This window comes from Mya arenaria, chromosome 6 (assembly GCF_026914265.1).
Source record: "Mya arenaria isolate MELC-2E11 chromosome 6, ASM2691426v1".
Classification (NCBI taxonomy): Eukaryota; Metazoa; Mollusca; class Bivalvia; order Myida; family Myidae; genus Mya; species Mya arenaria.
In genome coordinates, this window is record NC_069127.1 from 29,654,596 (window position 1) to 29,670,908 (window position 16,313).

General features: G+C 34.0%; 1 long non-coding RNA gene across 1 annotated transcript; it reads left to right on the forward strand.

Annotated features, from left to right (window-relative positions):
• Positions 1-359: 359 nt before the first annotated feature.
• Positions 360-12,298, forward strand: LOC128237410 (uncharacterized). The gene is made up of 4 exons (XR_008261600.1): positions 360-456; positions 4,815-4,892; positions 10,150-10,272; positions 10,671-12,298. It is a non-coding gene; the product is annotated as an uncharacterized LOC128237410 (long non-coding RNA).
• The last annotated feature ends 4,015 nt before the right edge of the window (positions 12,299-16,313 follow it).

Sequence of the window (16,313 nt, forward strand, 5' to 3'; positions counted from 1 at the left end):
AATATTTATTACTGATAACAAGATTATAACCGTGTTTTTAATAGCAGAAAGCGCAAAAAATATTAAATGATTGGTAAATGCTAAAAGATTTATTGTGGTCTACTATAGTCTCATAAGGTAGAAATACCGTGTGTAATGCTCATTTCTTTCAAATTTAACTCGATATCCTTCATAAGAACCATTGTTTTCGACATTTATTCATTCTTTTAGGAATATTGAAACAACATTATTAATTATGGTAAACCTTATCTGGCAGTACTTAAGAGTGCATCTTTGACTTTATTACTCGAGTGAATGCACCTTCAAACCGGTTTAACACAAACATGTCACAGTAATCAATACCATCTGTGTTAAGATGTCGGGAATGTGTTAGACGAATGATTTTGTTTTATGGAGCTTTGAAGAGCGATGAATGGCACTAAAGTGGTGCCAAATGGATATCTCAAACACCCATTGGTAAGTCATTTATTTTTTCCATTTAATTTTTTGTCTTGATTTTTGAATATATAAACAGTCAATAAGTAGGACATCTCGTAAAGAACGTTCACTTGAAACAGTCCTCTTCTTATCCACACTTCGACAGGGAGTGGGGCTACTCTGCCTAAATAGCCGTCAACGAGTATTTTAAGAAATATCAAAATAATAAAAAATGGTGTCCCAGTGGTTGCACCAGTCAATTGTAACCATGCCCCCCCCCCCCCCCATAGTCCACCTAAATGACCGTCAATGGGTCTTTTGACGATTTTAAGACTATGGCAGTTACAGGGATACACATGAAATGTCAAAATAATAAAAAAAGTATCCCTAATCGCTCATTATTGTAGCTACCCCCCCCCCCCCCCCCCCCCCGCCCCCCAGTCTAAAATAATAGACGTGTAATACATTCTTCCAATCCTTACTGGTTGACGGTACATTTCCTAACAGGGCACAAATCCTGAACACCGGCTAAAACACGCGTTTGTTTACCGTGATCGATTATTCGATGATCTAGATCAATACAGAGGCTTGCCTTGGTCACACTTGCAAAGTTTCATCTTGTTTTGTTAAGCATTTTTCTAAAAAATGCCATTTATTTAATATAGCATACTTTTTAATTATAATTGTATGACCATGTATTTTCGCTTTTCAAGTGTTCGGTATTTGTGCCCTCCATAGCGTATTTTGAAGGGTGATTTACTATCCATAAAATTGAACGATTTTCGACATAATATTGACGAGATCGTGAATCTGTACTTTGACAGCTGTTTTCACATGAACCAAAGATGTTTCATACGAAAGTTTAACTTACTACAACATAAACTCTCCAAGATAATTGTAAAAAACATCAGAAAGTGTTCGGATTTGTGACCTTAGCCAGTAACGTCTAAACGGGTTTGTGCAAAAACCGGGGGTGTTTTGAAAAATATTGAAATTGTATTAAGTGAAGTATTTTATGGTTTAAATTGATCATAAAGGTTTATATTCATACTTTACCATGTAAGTGAAAAGTTATTTTGCATTAAAACACATTATTTACCTTTCCAATAAAACAAAAGTTGACTGACACAGACAACAATTATGCCAAGCGGAACAACTCGACCCAATCGTAATAACTCGGCCACCACTGACAAGCTTCTAGATAGACCTCGTAAATACAATCGTAACAACTCAGCCATGGCCGAAATGTTCCAATAGTTTAAAAATTGTGCCCTGAAGCCTTGCAGGTGCCCTTCATGTATATATCGCTATGTTTTGACAGCAAGAAATGAAAAAAACCCGTCAAACTCATAATTATTCATAGGATATGACATTTTTATGTATGGAACTGATATAAAATTACATAATCTGGTAATATTTCTTGTTTTATGATATTTTTGAGATGTTAACCCAGAATCCCGATCAGAATAACTACCCACTTTTGATACTAAACAATTTGTATGTGAAGGATTTGCCATATCAAAAAAGATACAAAAATCCGTAAACGTACAATTCTTTGGTCTACTAAGATTTAGCTTGTGAATGTCATTTTACAGCGAAATCAACAAGTTAAAAAAATACTCATGACCTGTTCCTTATCAATATGAAATATCTTTAAACTTTTAGGAACATTATGCAAAAAAAAAACAGTATGTTTTACCTTCGGTATAAGAAAATAACTATTTTCTAATAAAACTACTGTTGAAAAATGTAAGCTAATGAAATGGAAAATAAAAAGATGCTTCCAAACATGCCATATTTTCTTGAGACCATTCAGGGGGATTAATGTTCAAAAGTCTGAAAATTCAGGGGGATTTTGGTAGTATTCAGGGTTTTTTTTTAGCAGGTCTAATTCGACAAAATTTCAAAGTATTTTAAGACGCAAGTACAAAAAAACAAATTGCCATAATTTTGAAAGACTCCCGAGGGGATTATGTCCAGAATTTAAGGGGATTTGGGTCACATACCAGAGAATTTTCATCATCGCCATGTAGCATTACGGGCATGACACATGTGCCAATTTACCTTGTCTACCCCTTTTTCCAGCACTTCATCTATATTTTAATGAGACACAGCCATATTGCATAATAAAAGCACTCACTTGCAAAATAGAATACTTCACAGAAAAATATGTTTCAGAGACAATTTAATGGGCTTACCTTCCTCTAAAATTGGATACAAAATCTGCTCATTATGATCATAAATGATGACTTTCAGACTAATAGAGAGAATGGAATGATTTATCAATATTTTTCATTTCAATTCCCAAATAGTCAGATTTGTTTGCTTCTGATAAAAAGCAAATGCATAATTTATTGTTTAAGTTCATAAACATATCATCTTTTGGCATTCATCAAAAAATAAAAACATCACCACCATAATATTAAAATAAATAAAAGTCATTTCATCCGAATTGTCTACTTTCAGTTTCTCTTCTGGAAGTTCTGTTATTTTCCGATATTTGAGATGAAGGTCATGTCATGTATGTAAACATATTAGTGGGTCATAACAAAGAACAGCATTGTCTATTAGTTATTTTAATCCTTTTCTTTACCAAATAATGTACTGTAACCTTTAAATCATAAATCATTTTGATGACAATGACACATGTTTAAACACTTTAATTTGTTACATCCTCTCTGATTGGATAAAACCTATAGTTTTAACCAATGAAAATCGTCCTTTTATCTGACCAGTCTAATTGACATTTCTTATGCAAATTCTGCCATTTCAATCAAAACAATGCATGAAATGTGCCCTGCTGACTTATTAAGTGTCACCCAATTGGTGTTGTTAAAACACACCATCAGTTAATAATCCAATTAAGACAAGAAGTGCATTATAACTGTAAACAGGCATATATAATTAAACCCTGTGATAATTTTGCGTAATTTTAAACACACTTTTTTTAATTCCGGGGGATTTTCATCCCCCTCCGGGAGACCGGGGGATGGGTCGAAATTCCGGGGGATTTTCCCCCCTCCGGGGGATATGGCATGTATGTCAGCTTCTGGGTTGTTTTGAAGTTGAACTGCTCACATGAACCCACAAAAGATGTGTAGGTATGTGCTTAACAATAAAGGATAAAACATTAAAATGAAGCATTTCAAGTGGAGGTTTTCATTAGGGTAGTGCTACCTTAAACACACACTTTACAATTATTTTTTTCTCTTTTTTAATCTATTTTCTTTAACCAATGGACTATACAAACAGTAGGGTCAGTCCCAGTATACAGGACAATTATTCAATAAAATGTTTATCCTTTTGATATCATAATTGGTAAAAAATGTAAAGAAAAAATAACAGAGACCGGGTTCAAACTGTGGTCGCCAAAATTGCAGTCCAGTGTTGTATCCACTGCTATGAAAGTTTACATTTGTTTATTTGATTTAATATATACCTAGCTTGGTAACATTAAGTGATAACATCGACTAGCCAATCACACATAAAAATTAATTATACTAGGTATACCCACCTAGTAATCTTTTTTAATGGAAAAAAAATGTGAAAAATCAATTAATTGTAAACTATGTGGCACTTCAGTTAGTTAGTTTCAATGCATTGTACACATTGATACCAAATTCATGTCAGTTTTCGACAATTTTCTCTTCTTTCGCTATTTCATCATACGGTGTATAGCCCCTGAATAAAGTTTCACTCTGTTTCATTGAGTATATTTCTTAAAAATCCTTTCTTTGTTCTAATTGCTAAAAGGTCAAAATGTCACAGTCATGTGAGCATCTTTGAGGCCTCTCAGTTATTATAACCAATGCACCAGTCAATTGTAACTAACCACGCCCCCCCCCGGTCCGGGGGTATACTGGGAATAGTCGGGAAATGGGCCGTGTTTTTACTTTCTATGTGGCCACGCAGGGCCGGGTGACCACAGTGGTTTTGTCTTTGAGCCAAATTTAGCCGAGATTGGGCCTTATATAGAGTCTCTGGTGTGCAGGGGCATTTGGCCGGGGTTTTACCATCAGTTCGTTCCCGCAGGGGAGGGGATTAGACCCAGGGTTGGCTGGACCGAAAGTCAAAGTCCCCGCTATTCCCTGGACCTGGGGACGCCAGGGTTACAATTGACTGGTGCACAACATATAAGATATTTATAAAATAAATAAAAGTACAGTTAATCAATATATTTTAATTTTATTGTGGTAAATTAACAAAGAATTAGATAGATGCTTTATGCAAAATCTCACAAAGATGTAAAAAAATACTAAAGAGTTCAGGTTTGCTAGTTTGTAAAAATATTTCATGGAATCATGGTAAATTGTTATATTATATGTCCAATGACAGCCCATATATTTTTTAACTACTTGAACCTTTCTTGTTATAATTCTTATTATTTTTTTTTTTAGTTGATGTGTGCATGATGCTGATAATACAGAGACAGCTAGAGTGACAGAGTTTGATGAATAAACTTAAATTAAAAAACAGTGAGTACAATAATCTATTTTAACATGTCTTGTGTGTAAAGTGTGATTCCGAAGCAGTATATATATATATATGTATCTTTAAGTTTTGAATCACAAATTTAGATCAAAGATCTATTATCACACAAAACTTAAAGGATATATATGAAAATTCATGTGAATTGTGCAAGTCATATAATATAAAATTTATATTGATCAAGTCAAGCCATGCCATGTAAAAAAACTGACATCATATCAAAGATTGAATGAATCATTCTCAGAGCTATTGAAAATATTTAATTGGTTGTAAACGGACCATGCACGGTAATTTTGAGTAACCCCACCAGCCAATACAATATGGCTAAAAAGGCTTTGATAATATTTTTTATCTAATGTTTATCTTTCCTAAAATATAATATTTATATTTATAAATCTATTTACCAGTATAAATCTGTATTTATTTATTTATTAATGCATTCATTTGCTCACTAATATATACAATACACTTATCGTTGTATATTGTCTAGCTAATACATGTATACAAATATGCATAATATGCATAATTATGGGGGGGTCATAATTACCTATGGTGTACTGTCTTGTTCTTACGAAGATATGATTTTGACTAAAATCCTTACTGAAAAAGCAGTGCAGACTGGCCTGTTTAAATAATTAATTAAATCTTAATGGGTTTAAATGTATTTTATTTTATTTTTGAAGATATTTTAGAGTTTAAAAGGAACAGAGTCTGTTTTAAAGACTAAATAATTATATAGTCAGGATAAAAAATAATTATTTTTCAAAATCAAGTTCAAATAATTTTCCATTATTTGGCAAATGGAAAAAAGCTTTATATATTAAGAATGTTTTACTCGATAGAAAGTAGGCCCAGTATCTTTTGCATTGCAACACTAAGAAAGTAAATATTTATTTTTTGTCTTTTACCAATTCCATCAAAGTCTGTGAGTGGCTCATGATGCTTAGGCCTGCCAATTTAATGGTTTTCGAAATCATAAATTGAGACAACTTATAACTTTTGTATAAAATCTTCAAAGCTTTCAATAACTTAACATGTCATCCACCTTATTGTCTCAATTTAAAAATAGTTTTCACTCAACAACTTACTTATTAATCAGGATAATAATTTGATAATGACTATCACTATCATTCTGTAAGATAATGTACTGGTACATAAATTTAATCCCCAATATATCAGATGAGTGTGATAGTATATGCTCTTAATAGTTGTAGCCCGGAATTATACGTAGGAAACAATAGAGTCATTGGACTGTTACACGAATTTCAATAGCTCGAAATTCGCCTTTTATTTGTACCAGCATGGGAAAACCCTGTTATGTTAATACATATAGCCCGGAATTAACATTGGGTTTTCCCATGCCGGTAACAAATAAAAGGTGAATTTCGAGCTATTGAAATTCATGTAACAGTCCAATGACTCTATTGTTTCCGAAGTAATGTGTGTATATTACAACGGTTTAATTTTGTTTGTACCGGAGGATTAGGTCGGAAAAACCAGAATAGCTATAATTCCGGGCTACAACTATTCCGGGCTATATGTATTTATATATATATATATATATATATATATATATATATATATATATATATATATATATATATATATATATATATATATATATATATATATATATAAATGCACGAAATCAATGTGGGATTTTCATTAAGTTTTGGTTAAACCATCTTTGTAACAAATTACAGTTACTTCCAAATTACATCTTATTCTACATAATACAAACTGGAGGACAGTTCTTTTTATTTGGTAATGTTAAGAGACTTGAAGACAAAAAAAAAATGCTTAAATTCAGAAAACCTTACACAAAGTAGAAACCTTCTATTAATGTCATTATCTTGAAAAAATGAACATGCCTTTTAGCAATTGTATCAATCTGTAAAAATCTACATTTTGCCTTTGACATGTTATACAATTTAAGGATATTTACATGGAAATTAAGTTCAATTCTAAATTGACAGTCATGTATTTCTTCCAAAATTTTCATAGTATAAGGAACATGAATTTTTTATGAATTTAAGTGCATAACTGCATATAATGATCATTATCTTAAATCCAAGCCAATTCATAGTCATGCATATAGCCCCCTTTTCAAAATATGATAGTGATTGTCTCAAATGACCAGTCTTTCTCTGTGGGGGATGGGGGCTGTCAGTCATAAGGAAACCTTTAAAAGGCATATTCATTCAGCCAAACAGATGTCAGGTTCAGTGAAAGGGGCGATGCCAGGTCAAGTAAAAGGGGTGGAGCTAAAATAAATACTGACATTCAATGAAGATAGATCCCCCTTTGGCCTCACAAATATGTTTCAGTCACACTAGGGGGTGTGACAGGGTCAAGCCATAATGGAGCCATAGGCAAGCAGACTTTTATTAACCCAACAACAACAACAGGTGTAATTCTTACCAACTGAGGAAAAAACTTTAGAGGTTTTATTATTGCTCATTTTTTTATACAAATTAAATATCTAACAATGACAAATATAAAATATGATAATTCAAGCATAATATTGACACCAAACATGACACATCTTGCAAATGGTCTTGAATAAAATTCCTACACTTTTTATAATGATAATACATGGGACCAATATCAAAACCATTATCCCGTTAAATAGGACAAAGGATTTGATATTGGTAATTCGCAGACAATACAAAGTAATTAAGTAAAAAAATACACAGTATGCACATCTGGCTTCAAACAAAAATTGTTGCTTAGGCCAAAAAAAAGTATTCATAGTTTCCATTTAAATATCAAAAAAGGTAGGCATACGGTAACTGTTGTTTTTTTTAGGACCACGTTTCTTTGGCAAACTGACATATATCAGGGAATTATTAAGGTCTTTACTAAAAAAGCACATATTGATCAAAACACCAAAAACAAAAAAGGATCAGAAGGATAAAAATAGGGTCAGTTGGGCGGAAACAAAGATTTTTGAATCCTTATTTTGTCAATGATGTCATGTCAGTGATCAAAATGATAACACAATATAAGCCCTGCATTCTGGAATGTGTGGCTAAATTCTTGTTGTGTTATAGTAGGGCCAAAAATAAAATGATTTGGTTAGGGTTACATCCTTTTTAAAAACAGAAAGAGTAAAAAGTATAAAGGATTACATTTTTAAAATACATAATATATATATGCGTTTTCACTTTAAAATACATGCATTGTTACAGTCTTGTTTTCAGTAAGTAACTTTTCCTTAAATGCATTCTTTGGAAAGTAATTTAAGGTTTATTATTCAAAATATATGTTAGTCAACTTGTGTATGTATTGATTTCCAACTTTTTTATTTTTTGTTTAAACTTTATGTATTAGAATTTCTTTGCGTAAATACCTGCTTATGTGATAAAAGACCGCTGACTAAAGATTAGATTTCAGATTTTGATATTTCCATTCCAAATTTAATGTTTTACAGCTTAAACTGCTACTAACAGTTTAAGAAAAATGCATAAAACATCAATTTTGGATGGAAGTATGAAAAGCTGCAATCTGATATTTTGTCAGCAGTCTTTTATCGCTGGTTTGCAGATATTTACGCAAAAATTCGCTTGTTCGAAGACAAAAATTTCAAAAAAAGTTGTCAAAACGTTCAATCTGTGAGGTTGCAGCTTTAATATAAGACTAACGTAAATATTAAAAACACAAGAGGCCCCTTTAATATTAACATGTCAATATCAAAAAGAAGATGAAAACTGAAAACTATGAGAAAGTGTTTTTATAATTAAAAATAAATTGCTTAAAGCAAATATCTGAAATTAATAATTGTCATGCAAAGCAGCCTGTAATGAATATGAATATTAGATTTTGGCCTTGAACACCTTTTTAAGAAGAGTGTTTTGAAGTAAGGATTATCATAATGCTGAACTTAATATTGTACTGTAGCTTTGTAGCAAATCCTTATGATTAAAGTCACTGTGTCTTCCTTATGCTGTGATAAAGATCTCCATAGTAACATTTCTAAACCTAATAAATTAAGTGAAAAAGGGTGTTTATTGGGGGAAATAAAACACATCTTGATAATGGCCAATTAGTTTTAATCTTTCAAGTGTTGGTAGGATGGGAGGGGGGTCTTAACTTTTTGAACTGCCAATATTTTCCTGGTTATTTTGTCCACCATGTCAAAATGGGTTGGACGTGTTTTGTCCCCTTAGTCAAAAATGACATGGGATGTTTTGTCCTACATTTTTATAAAGGAGTTCAGAATAAATAACACATTAGTTTTCGTGCTTATATAAAATAAATGCAAATGACTTTCATTATAAGTTTAAAAAATACTCTTAACGCTGCATTCTCACAGATTTACCATTTTTACAACTTTTTTATTTTTGTCTTGGAAAGAGCAAATTTTTGCGTAAATATCTGCAACCCATTGATGTAAGATTGTTGATAAAAAAACAGATCTTAGATTTTCATATTTTCGAAAATGTTTTAGAGCTTAAACCCTTACTAACGGTTTAAGACAAATGCATAAAACATCAATTTATGAACTTAAATATAAAAATCCGCGATCTAATTTTTTGTCAGCAGTCTTATTAACTGGTTTCCATGGATTGTAGCAAAAATTGGCTTGTTCCAAGACAAAAATTAAAAAGTTGTCGAAATGTTTAATCTGTGATAGTGCAGCTTTAATTTTGGTAGCTTTTCAGTCATTTGCCTATATATATGTCTATTTGATTCAGTAAATACTTCATATAAAGCTAGGCTTATTAGGATATGCTTATTTTTCATTGGGTTCTATTTTTAGCACATAACAGCTTCATTACAAGAATATATTAATTATTATTAAAGCTGCATGCACTCTCACAAATTTACCGTTTTTACAACTTTTTTATTTTTTTTGTCTTGGAAAGAGCAAATTTTTGGGTTTAATAGTATCTGCAAACCAATGATAAAAGACTGCTGACATAGATCATATATATCGCAGATTTGCATATTTTCGTTTGAAAGCCAATATTTTGTGGGTTAAACTATTACTAACAGTTAAAGAAAAATGCATGATCTAATTTTTTGTCAGCGGTTTTCATGGATTCTTGAAAAAAAAAATACTTCCTCTGTTGGCCAATTGAGAACAAAATCAAGAGGTTTTGGGTTTTGCTGTTTATACGTTCTGGAATTTTTCAAAAGCATTTATTTATAGGACTTATGAATTTATGTACAGCATTCTGTATATTGTCAAGTGTCCTTTTTTTTAAATTATATACAACATGTATAAATTTAATGTTTCAGGAAATAACCACCATCTCTCTCAGAGGTCATCTTTCTCATTATTGTGGGGAAACCTCAAAGGGCATCAGGAAAACCTTCATCAACCTCTTTGTGCCCAGTGGCTTGTGCAACAGTGTTTCAGAAGTATAAATACCTTTTTAATTTGTGTATATCAATTGTATAATGACTTGTTTTTATATATTAAATATATATATATATGATTTATTATATATATATAGATGGTTAATCTTATGACTTCCTGATAGTATTTAAGTTGTGAAATATTAAATAATCTAATGCTTGGAAATGACAATAAAAAAAAGATATTTGTCGAATAGGAAGTTTCACCTGTCCTGTTTATATTACAAATCATTTTAAATCAGACAGAAAATTCAATATACTTGTTGTATCTCACTGTTTATTTGTCTTCACATTTTGTATTGTCACATCAAGCCTGTTTGAACATCCTAGAGAAGATAAGTGTATAGAAGCGGATATGATATAATAAATATGCATATAAATGTGCTTGGGATTATTTTCAGATTATCATTAAAATGGGGATAATGGATGACTGGTGGTGGTGTTAGTAGTTTATACTCCGGGTCCCGGCGTAAGCACATTGAAGGGTCCCAGAGTGACAGTTCAACTACCGCACACCTATCCTGGGCAGAACCAGTACTAGATGCCTTCACCTCTGCAAGGAACTGACAACTTCTGTACATGCCAGGTGCAGTGGTACAGTGCGAATGGTCGTAGAAAGGATTTCATAACCAATCACAACAGAGGTGACCTGGTCCGCCCAGGAATCGAACCCGGGTTGTCCAATTCAGAGTCCAACGCTCTACCGATTGAGCTGACCGGGCGGACATATTAGCTACATTAGATGACAAGCCATCTATGCTGGACATTCTTCACAATAAAATGTGATGTCACAGGAGCTGTCTATCTCAACAGCTCACACTGTCCGTATTTGACTAAAGGAATGAATGAAGTCACTGCAGAAGTTAGATTGAGGAATGTCCATGTCACTACCCATCATTTGGAAGGAGTTGGATAAAAAAAGTGTGGCCTATGTATTGAAACAGGTCCGATTTCCAGTTACGGACAGTCTTGATTTGTTTGATTACATTTTTGACCAACATGATGGTCTAAAAGAACACTTACTGGTAACTGGTAAAATCATGGCCCAGTTGTTCCAAGAGGCAGGCGAGTGGGAAGTTACTAGACTCCATTTCTTTATGGGTTGATCTGAGGTTCCAGTTCAGTTAAAGTACTGATGGAACACCAAGTGTTTGCCATAATACAGCAACATTTGATTTGTAACTATGTATTTGTTTGAATTGTTGAAACAGTACTGTTTACTAAATAATGTGTATGTATATGAAGAATAATATTATAAATAATTTGTAAGAACCTTTTGATATTAAGTAAAATGTCGATAAGTCTAAATATGTATCTGCGAATCATTTTTGTATATCTGTAAAGATTACATTGCCTATATTCCTCAATTTATATTTTTCTTTTAGCCAGTCAATAACTTTTCTTAAGTTCTATCTTCAAAATTGTCGGGACAGGGATTATAGCCCTTAATTAACCCAAATATGTAACATTCAATGCAAAATTTCTAATTGGCTGCATTTAGGCAGTTTAGATGCAGGAACAAACATCACTTGGGTCTTTAATAATAGCTTTCCATCTGACATTGAAGATCCATTAAAAGGAATTTGTCATGTGACTGTTTATTAACTCTCAATTTATTGAAAGTGAAATTACTTACATGATTTGTAAGAACTAGATTATAATGATATCAAATGATTGTTTAAATTAAATAAAATAGATGATTACATACATGAACTATTTTTATTTCTTGTTTGTCAATATGAAGAGTAATGCAATGGCTTTTGAATTTCATAAAAAAGGATGGAAAAATGTATGTTTATTGTTTAAGCAATTAATTAAGTAATAAAAGTGTGTTTTTTCTTCTTTTTTTTCAAATTGTGCTATCTTATAATACAGATCGTTGTTTGTTTAATTTTGGTACAGATGAAGTATATAAGGTATGTCTAATTTACAAATAGCAAAAATTCAAATGCAAATCATGGTGACTTGACTAAATGTGAATGCTAATTGAATCAAAATAGTTTATAAATAATAAGGTTCATTTGAAACAATTGAGAGTATAAGTTTGGTTTGTGTATGCCATATATTCCGGGGGGGGGGGGGGGGGGGAAGGGGGGGGAATGAAAAAATGAAAAGTATATTACTATGCGCAGTGCTATAATAATTAATAAGTAAATGTTTTTAGCTCACCTGTCACATAGTGACAAGGTGAGCTATTGTGATCACAATTTGTCCGGCGTCCGTCTGTCGTCCGTCCGTAAACTTTTACTTTAAACGACATCTCCTCATAAACCGCTTAGCCAATTTCTTCCAAACTTTACAGGAATGTTCCTTGGGTGGTCCCCTTTGAAAATTGTTCAAAGAATTGAATTCCATGCAGAACTCTGGTTGCCATGGCAACGGAAAGGAAAAACTTTAAAAATCTTATTTTTCAAAACCACAAGGCCTAGAGCCTTAATATTTGGTATATAGCATCATCTAGTGGTCCTCTACCAAAATTGTTAAAACTATCCCCCTGGGGTCAAAAATGGCCCTGCCCCGGGGGTCACTTGTTTTACATAGACTTATATAGGGAAAACTTTAAAAATCTTCTTCTCAAAAACCACAAGGCCTAGAACCTTGAAAATTGGTATGTGTCATCATGTAGTGGTCCTCTACAACATTTGTTCAAATTATTCTCCTGGGGTCAAAAATGGCCCCGCCCCAGGGGTCACTAGTTTCATTACATAGTGTTATATAGTAAATCTTTAAAAATCTTCTCCGAAACTGTAAGGCCCAGGGCTTAGATATTTGGTATACAGCATCATCTAGTGGACCTCTACCAGATTTGTTCAAATTATTGCCACAGGGTCAAAATTGACCCCGCCTAGGGGGTCCTTGTTTTTACGTAGTGTTATATAGTAAATCTTTAAAAATATTCTTCTCCAGAACCGTAAGGCCAGGAGATTAGATATTTGGTATACAACATCATCTTATGGACCTCTATCAAAGTTGTTCAAATTATTGCCACAGGGTCAAAATTGGCCCCGCCCTGAAAGTTATTTGTTTTTATATAGTCTTATATAATAAAACTTTAAAAATCCTCTTCTCCAAAATATAGGACCTAGAGCTTTCATATTTGGTATATAGTGTTACCTAGTGGACCTACACCAAAGGTATTCAAACTATTGTCCCGGGGTCAAATTGGCCTTGCTCAGGGGTCATTTGTTTTTACATTGTCTTGTCACTGAACATCTTTTCCTCTGAAAGTAAAGGTCAGAATGACTCCATACTTGATATGTAGCATCCTTACATGGTCCTTTCTCAACTTTGTTCAAATGGTTTTGTTTGGCCCCTTTTAGGGGTCACCAGAGCAAAAAATAGAAAAACCTTTAAACAACTTGATCTTATTAACTGCTTGATGGATCTTCAAGTCTGAAGCATCCTAGCATGGGCCTCTGTCAGGTCTTTTCAAATAATTTTGTTTGGCCCCTTTTAAGGGCCACCAGAGCTAAAATTAGTAAAAAAACTTAACAATTGGTTATAATCATCTTCTTCTCCTAAACCGCTTTGACAATTTTGATGAAACTTCATAGGAATGATCCTTGGTTGGTGCTTTTTCAAAATTGTTCAAAGAAATTAATTCCATTTAGAACTCTGGTTGACATGGCAACCTAAAGGAAAAGTGTCAACAATTGGTTACAATCATCTTCTCCTAAACCGCTTGGACAATTTTGATGAAACTTCATAGGAATGATCCTTGGTTGGTGCTTTTTCAAAATTGTTAAAAAAAATTAATTCCTTGCAGAACTCTGGTTGCCATGGCAACCTGAAGGAAAATATAGGCTGTCGTGTCCGCGCTGTGACTTTCTCTTATATGGACAGATTTTAAAATGAAAATGCCATATGTTTTCAACATACCAAGACAATGTGTCATGTGCAAGACCCATGTCCCTACCTCTAAGGTGAAAGATACACTAAGTGTTTATTCACAATGGAATGCTTAATATGAGGACATAAAAGAGTGTTGGCTGTCATTTAGTATGATTGGTTTTTTTTGCTCAGAGGCAATTTAATATAACTTGCAATATGTATTTGACACATAAAGGCAAGATAAACTTTTTATACGCCCGAAGGGTCGTATTATGTTATGGCCTCCATCGTCTGTCCGTCTGTCTGTCCGTCTGTCCGTCCGTTAGCAATTCCGTGTCCGGGCCATAACTTGGTAACTAATAAAGCGATTTTCAAATAACTTTATACAAATCATCACTACATTAAAAGGATGTGTCGCGCGCAATTTCCAGGTCCATACCTTAAAGACTAGAATCACCATGGGGGTGCGTTAGCAATTCCGTGTCCGGGCCACAACTTTGTCACTAACAAAGTCATTTTCAAATAACTTTATACAAAGCATCATTACATTAAAAGGATGTGTCGCGCGCAATTTCCAGGTCCATACCTCAAACACTAGAATCACCTTGGGGGGGGGGGGGGGGGCGTTACAACTTTGTCACTAATAAAGTCATTTTCAAATAACTTTATACAAAGCATCATTACATTAAAAGGATGTGTCGCGCGCAATTTCCAGGTCCATACCTCAAAGACTAGAATCACCATGGGGGGGGCATTAGCAATTCTGTTTCCGGGCCATAACTTGGTAACTAATAAAATGATTTTCAAATAACTTTATACAAATCATCACTACATTAAATGGATGTGTCGCGCGCAATTTCCAGGTCCATACCTCAAAGACTAGAATCACCATGGGGGTGCGTTAGCAAATCCGTGTCCGGGCCACAACTTGGTCACTAATAAAGTCATTTTCAAATAACTTTATACAAAGCATCATTACATTAAAAGGATGTGTCGCGCGCAATTTCCAGGTCCTTACCTCAAACACTAGAATCACCATGGGAGGTCGTTAGCAATTCTGTGTCTGGGCCATATCTTTGTTACTAATAAAGTGATTTTCAAATAACTTTATACAAATCATCACTACATTAAAAGGATGTGTCACATGCAATTTCCAGGTCCATACCTCAAAGTCTAGAATCACCATGGGGGGGGTCGTTAGCAATTCCATGTCCAGGCCATAACTCAAAGACTAGAATCACCAATGGGGGGCGTTAGCAATTCTGTGTCCTGGCCACATCTTTGTTACTCGTCCGTTAGCATTGGGGGGGACGTTAGCAATTCCATGTCCAGGCCATAAATCAAAGACTAGAATCACCAATGGGGGGCGTGAGCAATTCTGTGTCCTGGCCACATCTTTGTTACTCGTCTGTTAGCAATTCCGTGTCCAAAAGGATGTGTCACGCGCAATTTCCAGGTCCATACCTCAAAGACTAGAATCACCATGGGGGGGCATTAGCAATTCTGTTTCCGGGCCACATCTTTGTTACTCGTCCGTTAGCAATTCCGTGTCCGGGCCATAACTTGGTAACTAATAAAGCGATTTTCAAATAACTTTATACAAATCATCACTACATTAAAAGGATGTGTCGCGCGCAATTTCCAGGTCCATACCTCAAACACTAAAATCACCATGGGGGGGGGGGCGTTAGCAATTCTGTGTCTGGGCCACATCTTTGTTACTAATAAAGTGATTTTCAAAAACTTTATACAAATCATCACTACATTAAAAGGATGTGTCACATGCAATTTCCAGGTCCATACCTCAAAGTCTAGAATCACCATGGGGGGGGACGTTAGCAATTCCATGTCCAGGCCATAACTCAAAGACTAGAATCACCATGGGGGGGGGGGCGTTAGAAATTCTGTGTCCGGGCCACATCTTTGTAACTCGTCTTTTAGCAATTCCGTGTCCGGGCCATAACTTGGTAACTAATAAAGCGATTTTCAAATAACTTTATACAAATCATCACTACATTAAAAGGATGTGTTGCGCGCAATTTCCAGGTCCATACCTCAAAGACTAGAATCACCATGGGGGGCATTAGCAATTCTGTGTCCGGACCACATCTTTGTTACTCGTCCGTTAGCAATTCCGTGTCCGGGCCATAACTTGGTAATTAATAAAGCGATTTTCAAATAACTTTATACAAATCATCACTACATTAAAAGGA